Source organism: Leptosomus discolor, chromosome 14 (assembly GCF_034619465.1).
Source record: "Leptosomus discolor isolate bLepDis1 chromosome 14, bLepDis1.hap2, whole genome shotgun sequence".
NCBI lineage: Eukaryota > Metazoa > Chordata > Aves > Leptosomiformes > Leptosomidae > Leptosomus > Leptosomus discolor.
The window spans coordinates 16,831,693-16,842,803 of NC_141404.1; positions in this window are offsets into that span (position 1 = coordinate 16,831,693).

Sequence of the window (11,111 nt, forward strand, 5' to 3'; positions counted from 1 at the left end):
GGCCAGGGGTGATGGGCACAGGCTGGGGGCACAGAGGGGCAGCCGAGGGGGCTGGCTGCCTCCTCCACCAGCCCCCCCCCTGCACCGCCTGCTTTGACCCAGCACTTCCCGGGTGTTTTCTGCCTTTAGGAGCGACTGGTGTGCAGAGCATCACGGCTCCATCCAGGTTCATCCCCCGCCGGGCCCTGCAGCCCCCCGAAGGGTCACCCAAATCTGCCAGCACTGCCCTTGCATGCGCTGGGGCAGATCCCCCCGACACAGGGGGATTCCCTCCTTCCCAGGTCATACAGGCAGCAAGAAGGCAACGAGATGTCCCCCCCAGGCCTGCTGCAAAACCTAAGAGGTTTTGCTCACACACCCACAAGCACCCAGCAATTAGGGCCAGCTCTGGCCTTTTTATCCTGGGATTTTGTGCCCGTGTGGGATTAAAGGGCTGATTGTAGCTTCCCCACCAGCCCCAAATCCTCTGCTGATTTTCATTCTGGGGGCAAGTCAGTGCACACTGTGACCTATTGATCCTGATCCCCTGCGGTGCATCAGATCGTCTCTGCACAGAGCCCTCCGGCCGGCCAGACGTTCCTGCGTGGGTCCGGCTTCGCCCACCCGGGGGGCTGCGGGTCCTGGCAGCGACAGCGCAAGGCAAGTGTCTGTGTGTATGTGTGTTTGTAGGAGTTTCCTCCATCCCGGTTCGTCATGGGTTGTCCTCCTAGCTGCTTATGGGGGGGTGAGAGGCAGGTTCCTTGTAGGGGCTGAATGCAGCGGCACGCAGCGGGGAGGCTGACGGAGCCTCTGTGACACTGGGGTGGTCTGACTGTCCTCCTGGGCTTTGCCAGCTGCTTCTCAGTGGTGAGTTAGTCGTCAGAAACCAGCTCAGCTGTGAGGCTGAAACCCGCAGCTGATGCCCTGCGAGCCTTGAACCTGCTCAGAGCCAGGTTGCCATCCTGCAAAACAGCAACGCTTCGGGTTTCCATGGCCTCACCTGGCCAGGCACCTTGGAGCCTTTGGTGAACAGACACATATTTAACACGCTTGCGGGTGCCCAGGGCTGTGCCAAATCCCGATCTGGTGATGCCATTTCATGGCAGGGGTGGCAGGGTCCTGCCGGGATCAAGCTTCCCATGGGGTGAAACCCGCAATGAGACTCATACCCCATCCGCTGCTGGGGGGTGATGGGGTGAGGCTGGCCACACCAGCCCCGAAACAGCCTGAATCGGGGCTGCTGGCCTGACCCCACGCTGGCTGGGGCCAAGTTTCTGGGCTTTATCTGTTACCAGCCGTGATGACTCTCTTTTAACTATAACTGACATTACAGCTTTGTCTTCAAAGTGCCCAGCTTCAATTTTTCATTCCAAATAGATTCAGTTTGTGAGAATTCCCTTGGTAAGAACCACTCATCTGATCCCCCCGAGTACCAGTGAATCCCTGCAGGCTGGCAGTGCCGGGAGGCTGGCAAGCTCTTCGCCACAGCCACGCATCCATGCCAGGTTCCTGCCCAGGCTGAGGAGCAGACCAGGTTTTCCCTATTTTTTGGGGGGGGAGGAGGGTTTGCCCGGTGCTGTGATTTGTTCAGAGGCTGGGAGCATCCCCCTGCTGCAAAGGCAGCCCTGCCCAGCCAGGCAGCACCCACATCCCCCATCCTCCCCACCCTTGCGCTGGCTCCGATCCCCACGCAAGGAGAGGCCAGAAGGGAGAAACCCAACCCACCTTCTTTGATTTTACCATGTGAAGTACTGAGCATCTTTATTTGCTCTAGAGACAATTTCTGGGTTTTGTGCTTTTATACCCCCTCCAAAATCTAGCGGCAACATGTTCCTGGGTGCTCAGGAGACCAGTTGCTCCTCTTCCAGCTTCCTCCCCTGAGCTGTACGCATCCCAGCGCCCTCCTCGTTCTCAAACTCTCTGCGAAGGTGAGCAGAGGCTGGGTTTAGGGATGAAATGCCTTCGCCTACCAGGGAGTTTTTGCATTACTTCTTCTTCTCCGCCAGCTCTTCAGCCTTAATCCTCCTAATCTCCCTGCATCTCTGGCATGGCTCATTTTTGTGTGCGAATGCCCTTGAGAGCCGCAAAATTGCAGCTGCTGGGTGAAACATCGGGCGGAAAGAAACTCCGTTGTAGTGGAAAACTATGTCTTATGTAAACTGCCCAGGTATTTTGCCTTTACGCTGGCTTGGGGTCAGAGGTGCTGTACAAAGCCGTATTGCACAGCGTGCTTTTGGGGACCTGGGGGCCTGTGGTTTGGGGGTGCTGGCAGCTCTCCTACAAGCTTCGGTCCCTGCCCAAAGCACCGCACACCCCATGCTGAGGTTCCCTCCCCCTCCCCAGCTGGGGTCTGCTGGAGCCGCAGGTCAGACCCGAGATGGGGGTGTGGGTATCTTGCAGCATTTGTTGGGCAAAGGAGCCTTTCGGGGGCTTTACTGATGCAGCCGGTCCCCACTGTGCTCTGTGGCCCCCCAGCTCCTGCTGCTGCTGGAACTAGTGCACCCCATGCCAGTACCTGGACTGGGTGCTGCTGGCTCCTCTGAAGTCTCTTGAGCTCTGGGAAGTAGGGGTGTCCTGCCAGCCAGGAGTCCAGTCTGGGGAGAGGGCTTTGTCTCTGTCATGCCCAGGGAGCTGCCGAGCAGAGCCAGGCCCCTCTGTGGGGCAGCCGGGAGCTCATGAAGGGATGCCGAGCCCCAGGGGTGCTGCTCTTGGGGACCCCAGGAAGCCGTGCTCAGGGGCTGGAGCCCACCAGGACCCCCCCACCCAGCTGCACTCCCATGATTCCTCTCCAGCCCTTAAAACACCCATTGAGCTCCTTCCACGGGGTTGAGCACCTCGACGGAGGCAGCAATGTGGCAATGTTGACTTAACCTGGGTAAGAAGCTCTTGAGCTGCTGCCGCGGAAGGGGAGCAGGAGAGGAGCACGTTTTGTGCAACGAGACTGCATTTTCCTGGCAAGCCCTTTGCCGGCACGGATCCCACACCCCACCGAGCTCACCCTGCTCCACCCTGCCCCGTCCCCATCACCGCCGGCCGAACCGACCCTGCTGCCCAGAGGTGCGGGACGGGCAGCAGCTGCCAGGCTCCTGCTCCCCGCTGACACCTTGGCAATGGGCTTGGCCACCCACTGCATCCCACCCCACTCAAGTCCGTTCTAATTTGGGAAGGCACTGGGGCTTGGTGGAGCCAGCATCGGGGACTGGTGTTCCCCTCCCCGTGCACCCTGAAAGGCACTGTGACCCCGGCACATCCTGCAGGGCTGAGGGGTTTTGGGGACGCGTTGCAGCAGAGCAGCCAGGCATGGGGTTGCTCAGCCCTGGGGGCTTTTCAGCAGTGTTTCCCAGTGAAGAATTTTAGGATTTAGCTTTGGATGGGGGGGGTAGGGGCAAAAAAATTTAGAAATTTGTTCCAAAAGCTGAGACACTCAACAGAAAACAAACCAACAGCAGATCGGCCAAAATCTCATTTATTTTCTGGGTGGGACGTTTTAATGGCCCTCAGAGGGGCCAGCTGAACCGCTTGTTCCTGTGTCGGGGGTTTGCTGCCGGCCGGGGTGGGAACGGAGGTCCCTCTTGCAGCCGGCACGACGCAGGAAAGCAGAGCACCGAAACACCTCCGCGCTGCTGCTTCCTTCTCACCGGCTCCCACGTGCACAGGAATGTGGCCGTGCTCGTTCCTAACTGGTCCTGTGCTGGGCGAAACCTCCCTCAGCTCCGTTTAAGGCTGGTTTTGCTCTAAAATCAGCAGCCAGCTCAGCTGTTCCAGCCCCATCCTGCAGCCTCTGCCAGCCCCGATGGCTTTAAATGTGTCATGTGGGATGCGGTGGCTCGAAGGACCGAGATCAGGGCATCCTCAAGCTGTGAGAAATCAATAAAATAAAACAAGTGCACTGCTCCCAAGCAGAGCTGAAAGACAGGAAAGCTCCTGCTCCAGCAGGGAAGTGGCTTTTTCTGCTGCACTTGCTGGTTTGAGCCCAAGTGCCATCAAGGGAGTTAAATATTGAACAAACGCGAAGCAAAAGCCAGCACCAGCAGCCAAGCAAAACAAAGGCTGAGCGAGGCCGGCGCTCTGACTCATTTGGCATGAAAATGCAGCATGGAATAAATTAAATTTGGCTCTTCCTCATCCTCCCAGTGCAGTACGGAGCAGAGGAGCCGCACTGTCACTGGCGCTGCAGCTAAGCTGGTGCGGTGGCTTTTGTGTGCTGGGGGTGCCAGGCTGGCAGCAGAACGCGGTGTCATCCGGAGCGGGCATCGAGGAGGGGTGGGTGGATGGACAGAGGGGGACAGACCTGCCTTGACAGGTCCCTATTCTGCATCCCCAGCCATGGCTTTCAGAAAGGCTCTAAGCACCATACAACAGGGCTGGTGGCATCAGGATTTGAAGATTGCCATGTGCTCGCTGCATCCAAGGCAGTGGCAGCTGCTCTTGGTCCTTGTTGTCTTGTCTCATGAAGGGATGGAAAGGGTAGGGGAGTCCTGGCTTTCCAAGGTGTCCCCTCCGCCTCCTGTCTGGCATGGTGCTGCCGCCCTGGGCACCTGTGCAGGAGCACCGATCTCATGGCAGCTCAGAGGTGACCTGGAGCCCCAAACCGTCACAGTGGTCCCGATGCTGAAGGGAGTCCTGCTGCCCGCAGGGAAGTGTCATCACTTGGGTCCCAGCCGGGATGTCTCAAGGCAGGGTCTGCCCTGGCACAGGCCCCCCAGAACCTATTGAGATGGAGAAAAAGGTCAAGGCTCCACAGCAGGCTTTGGCCCGTGATGTAAAGGCTGGGAATTTCCGGGGTGTAATGTTTGCATCTGTATAAATATGCAGATAGAGCACACCCACAGGGCAGCTGCCTCTGATGGGCGAGGGAGATAATGCTCCTCTTCCGCCAGCACGGAAACTCTCGGAGGAAAGGGCAAGGCAGCACCTCGCTCCCCAGCAAGTCTCCATGATTCACCCTACGAGCCTGCCTCGGGGGATGCTGCAACCCCCCCAGGGCTGTGGGCAAGGGGGGGACAATCTGTGGGGTGTCCCTGTGGGCTGCTGGCAGCTGGAAGGAGGGAGGTGGAAATGATGCTCCAGGGCACCGGGTGCCTTGGTGGAGCTGGACTGCTGGCACCAGGGCAGGATCAAGGTGGCCTCGCCATCCCCGCAGCCCCTGGGCGCTGTCCTGCCCTGGAGCGGGGTGACACCACTTTTGACAATCCCAACTGGTGAGACTGGGAGAGGCCAGCCCAGCCCTGAGCTGGCCGCAGCACCCCTGCACCCGCCTGCTCCCAGCGGTTTCGGCAAACCCTGCTGCCCGTCCTCTCCCAGTGGCAGAAACCGGTCCCAGGGCTCACGCCCAGCACCACCCAGCACCAGCTTGCGACAGCCCTGGGAGCAGGTGGCTCTCCCTGCACCGGCGTGGGGTGCTGGCACCCCTTGGCATGAGGGTTCCCAGGGCTGGGCAAGGTCGTGCACCCCAAATGCACCACGGGGTGCCCCTGTGGGCAGGGGTCTGGGCCAGGGATGCGATGCAGAAGGCAGGGTGTAAAGCAGAGCTGCACCCCCAAAGGCACGTGGGGATGAAGCCCCGGTGGTGGCAGCTGGCCAGGGCGGAGGACTGTGCCTCCTCAGGGGACCTGCTACCGGGCTGGGAGCTGGCAGGTGAAAAGGATTTTGGCACAGGCACATCCTGCACAGTCACTCGGAAACGATGCCGAGCGGGATCAGCCTTAATTCACCCCCTTCTCCCAGGCAGCTCGTTAGTGCCCGGGGAGCAGTGCCTGCGGGCTTACACCCCAGGCACGGGCGCATCCTCCTGGGCAGCTGCCGGGTGCCGCGGGGCGCTGCGCCCGCCTGCCCCAGGTCCATCCATGGCCTCCTCCCTCCTCTTTGTAGCAGCATGGGCCAGGGTGGCTGGGTTGACCCCAAGGACGGAGGTCTCCTCACTTGTTTCCTGCAGGTGCTCATGCCCTGGCTGGAGATGCCACCAGCCACCAGTGAGTGCCCAGAGACCCGCCAGGCTCAATGCCTGCGGGACGCCTCAGCTCGGGCAGCAGCGGCCGGGCAGGCAGGCTGCCACCAGCTCTACCGTTCAGTGTTCTCCCCAGTTAGTCCCCAAGTGTCCCAGTGTTACCTGGAGCTGGGGGAAGAAGCAGGCACAGGACCTGGCCACTGGTGGGACTGGTGGCTTTCTTGGGCCATGCGGGACAGGGACAGATGGATGGATTTTGTAATCCCAGGGACTCACCTAACCCCCGGGTCCCCTCCACCCCAGGCTGGTGCTGTGGGACCGTGCCTGACAGAGAGAGGGAGAAATAAAATACACATCAGGCAGTGGGTTGATGCTCACTTACATCTTTTCCATCACCCTGAATCAGGGATCCGTCTGCTCGTCCTGCTGTCAGTCCAGCCCACCCCCAGCTGGATACAGGGAAGCACGATGGGGCCAGTGGTGACCTCGCTGCTCCGAGATAACTCACATGGGTGAGACCCCCCTCCACTTCAAACAGCTTCCATCTGCTGGCTGGTGCTCACTCCCAGGGCTTTCCTAATAGTTTAAAGGATCACTTGGAAGCTGGGGTATGACCAGACGACCTTAAATAGGGGGGAAAAAAACCCACGCAAGAATTGTGCCCCAGATTATTTAAATATTTAGAAAATGCTGAAGCCCGCTGGGGAGGAGAGAAGCAGCGTGTGTGGCTGCAGCCCGGGCTCGGTGCAGGTCAGTGCCATCTGGCAATTGGCTTTCAATAGTTTGTGGTGGCAGGTTAACCATTGTTAATGATTATAACCATCATTAACAGCCACTGCAAGTACAAAGCGAGGAGGGGGCCTCACTGGTAGGGGGTGAAAGGGTCATCCTGCTAAAATAAATGCTCAGTTTATTGAACCAAGGGCCATGCTGGGCAGGGAGAACTGGACGCCTGCCCGGCTGTTGGCCACCCACCGGTGATGGGACACCTTTGCTGAGTGCCGCAGGGGTCCCGCGGTGGAGGTGCTCACCATGCTGTGCCTCGAGCAGCTCCGATCCTGGGAGGGGACCTGCCAGCTGGAATCAGCTGTACAGCAGCACCCCTGGGCAGCGGCACAGCCGCCCCGTGCCCAGCTGGCACTGCAGAACCGGAGACATCGGCGGGGTTTAGCCGGGGGGAGCCGGGAGAGGGGCGATCACATGCTTGCCCGCCCGGGATTAGATGTAGCCGGTGGCGGCCAGGAGCCGTGCTGGAGAGTCGTGCCAGGGAGCCGTGCCGGCCGCTGGCACTCTGAGCCCATGGCCCCGGGTGGTGGGAGCCAGCCGCAGCAGCCCTAAGGGCTCAGTGGGGACAGGCGGCCCCGGATGATGTCCTACCTCCAGCTCCCTGGCCGCGACCTGGAGCGCTTCGATGGGCTTTCTCTCATTTACTGGTAAGCAGGGCAGGCTGCTGCCACACCAGGAACGGGGCATCGCTCGGTGTCTCGGACCCAATCTTTGGGAGGGGCATTAGGGAGGATGTGTTTGGTGATCCTGTGGCTTTTTGTGGGGTTTAATTCAATTCATTCTGGTGGCCCCTCTCCAGAGGGCTGGGTCTCGTGGGGGGTCCCACAGCACCTTCACCTGAGCCCCCCTGGGAGGGGCAGCGCACAGGTGAGGCCAGTATCAGCCAAGGGTGGGGAAGGGGATTTATTTTGCAGGCAACAGCTGGGGAAGTACCCACAGCCTCTACAAACAGTTGTGGGGGCTCTTGCTCCTCTTGTAGCTCTAGTGCTGGGCTCTCCCATCCAGCAAAACCAGCCTCCCCAAAGTGATCTTCTCCACCCTGTGCTGGTGTCTGGGGGAGACAGGTGGGTGCAGAATGGGAAGCCCTGTGTGGGGAAGGTGGTGGGCACGGAGGAGGGAACGGGAGGTAAAGGCAAGCGCTGGGTGGCTGCAGATGTCTATGTAGGGCAGAGAGAGCTGGCGGGAGCGTGTCTGTGGCTGGGGCCAGGGTTCAGAGTGTGCGGCTTTAGCCGATTAACTGGGGGTCAGTGGGCCGGATCCAGAGCTGGCGGGGGCCCTGGCGGGTTCTCGGGGCTACCCTGAAGTTTGGCAGAGGCTTTCCTGGGCTGGCTGAGCCGGGGTGTCCCCGGCCTGGGGACTGAGAGCCCAGGGCACCCTGCGGTCACTGGGGACCTGGACGCTGCTGGGGCACGATCCGTCTCCTGCTGAAGTAGGTCATTGGAGCGAGGGCTGGGGGTGGGGGGCGGGGTGGCAGCACCCTGTGGGGGTGCAGGCAGGTTGGTGAGGGGAGCACCATGGGGTGACAGCTGCCTTCACCTGAGAGGTTGGTTTGGGGCATTTATGCCAATGCTTCCCTGCTGCTTTTGGGTGCAGAAAAAGCAGAATCTGTTGTTGGTGAGAAGAAAGTAGCACAGGACAGGCTTAACCTCGTGGGGTGCGTTTTGGGGAGAACTGCAGGGTTGGTGCCACCGATGGGTGCTGGTGTTAGGGGGCTGTGGTGTGTGTATGGGGGCAGGCAGAGCTACACCCTTGCCTAGCAGCATCGGCAGCCTCACCGGGGTCTCCTGGGCATCCCTGGCTCCACAGGGCTGCTAAGCCCCACTTCCTTGCACTTTCAGGGCAAAAAATGCTCAAAACCTGTTTTTCTACCTCCAAATTCTGCTTATATGGCAGAGTTTCGGGTTGAAAACTCCCCTGGTTTTGTCCACTGGGATGTACTTTGTGCAGATGGAGAGCCTTGGCTGAGGGGTGGCCAGTTTTTTGTGCTGGGGGACCGACCCCCACATGCGACAGGTGCCAGATGCGCCAGCCAGAGTTCGGCTGTCTGGTGGCTCTGCCGGGATGTGGCGGAGGGTGGCGAGCAGATGGCGGGGAGATAACACCTCCCTGGTGCTCCAGTAAGTATGGCCCCACTCTGCCACTGATTAAAAGATTAATTTTAGAGTTTGAAATAGGAATTTAATAAATAAACATGAGCTGCCACTGGGACCTCACCCAGTACCATCAGGGCACGGGGTGGTGCTTGCTGTGGCTGGACTGGTGTGACCCCCGGGGGCTCTCCCGTATGGCTTCGCTCCCCCGGAGGGGGGCTGCTGGAGGCTGTAAGCAGATTTTACAATTGTGGCTTTTCTACAGGAGCTTTGCCTGACCTGGTAGGAAATAAAACAACCCTGAAGGTGCCCATTGATGTGGGGCAGGTCTCGTGGCTGGTGGCTGCACCACACTGTGCGTGCCCTGGCTGGGTGTAGACCCGCTGCTGGCTCCTTGCTGGGCATGGCTGGGGTGCAGGACCAGCTCAGTGCTTTCCCCAATCCTCTTTGCGTTATTATAGCTGCCGTGTTAACAGTTTGTGCCGGAGTCTGGCTTTGAGCACGGGGATGTTTGCAGCTCAAAGATGGGTCAAAGCTCTTCCCAAGCCTCTGCTGTGCTCCTGGCTCAGTAGCACATTCTGAAATATTTCACAAAAATATATTGTTTTCCCATCTTTCTATACCCAGCCATGTCGCTCCCCTCCTTCTTTCCATCTTCTTTCTTATGGATTCACTTGGGTGAGTTTCCTACTGTAGTTTTCCCCAATTAAGCTGGGGAGGACAGACCAGTGGCCTGACTGGCAGAGCAGGGTCTCAGTCCCCACCAGTGACCATCCCCTGTTAATAAGTTTATAACCAGTCCAATCCCACAGCCCAGGGGATTTAGAATGGCAGGGAGGCTTATAATCGTGTTAACCCTTCACAGGAGTGGAAGGCAGGCTTCCCTCTGTATGAGAGGCCACTGCTCCTCTGTCCTGCTGGGGCAAAAATGAAGTGAACTTATTCGAGGTTTCCCATGCCATTGTATTTAAACTGTGTTCATCCCATCTCAAGTGGGTACATCTGAAGTCTGGGCTGGAGCAGATGTTGGGGGACATTTATCTCTGCTGGGTGTGGGGCTCTGGCATTTTTCCCAAAAATCTCTGGCAGACCAAGCCTGGCCTTGCTTCCACCTGAAACAGCCTCTCATCCTAATTTCTGCAGGACAGGCTCATTAAAGAGGCCCTTTTGCTCAACCAAACACTTTCAGAGCAGCATGGGAAGAGCTGCATGTCAATGGAGGTGTCTGGCTACCCCTCTCCAAGCCCCAGCCATCTCTGAGACCAGCTCTGCCAGGCAGGTGCCTGCAGCTGAGCTTCTCGCTGGGCAAGAAGCACCTCCAGAAAATTCTTCACCTCTGTTGACTTGGTGCATACATTGCAGGTGGGATCAGCTCCCTTCTGGAAGGCCCTGTCCCAGCTAGGGTGCAGGTGGTGGGCAGCGGAGACCTGAGTTTTAGACAGAATTTAATTGGGATGAATCCCTCATGCTGAAGAAATCCACTGGCTGAGGAAGATATTGGAAAATGGGGATGAAGTTTTAGAGGAGGGTGATAAAGGGAGTCAAAGAACAGAAAAGCTTGGCTAGCAGTGAGAGGTGGCATTTCCACCTCCCTGTGGTCTTGGTGGCCTGGTGGTGCTGGTTCATGGGGCAGATGCCCTTGGGAGAAGGGGCCTTCCTCCCTGAAGGGTGAGGAGATGCATCTAGCACGGGGTGGAGACATGGTCTCAACAGCAGGATGGAGTAAGCATTGGAAAACTGCCTTGGCTTTAGAAACTCCTCACCTCTCCATCTTTAGACTAATGAGCAGGCTTTGGTTTGGGCAGGGGTGAAGGGTGACCCACTACCACAAAGAGTGGGGAGGATGAAATGCTCCCCAGGAGCCACCCTCTGACTTCTGCAGCTGGAGGAGACCTGTGCTCAGCTGCAGGGAGTGGAGCTGGGTTGGCAAGGGGGCTTGTTAGGGTGGGGTCAGGGTGGCCTCTGGCTTGCCTTGGAGGAAGGACAGTGACTTTCCCTCCTGTCCAGGAGGACTGACCCCCTTTGCAAGGAAGGGACACCGCGAAGACGCGGTGTGTGACGCTGATCCATCCACCTCAGGAAGGAGGGGATGGGTGTGCAGCCCTGCAGGACGTAATGGGAAGGAGCCTCTCTGGTCCCCTGGGATCCCCCTCTGTGCCCCAGAGGAAGGGGATGAAGGACCACTGAGGTCTGCGTGGCCATCGGGAGGAGGAAGGTGCCTGCAGGGTGTGGAAACACTGGTGTGTGACTGCTGTTAGCTGTGCTGGTGGGGAAGAGGTGTCACCATGAGTGGTGTCACTGGGAAGAGG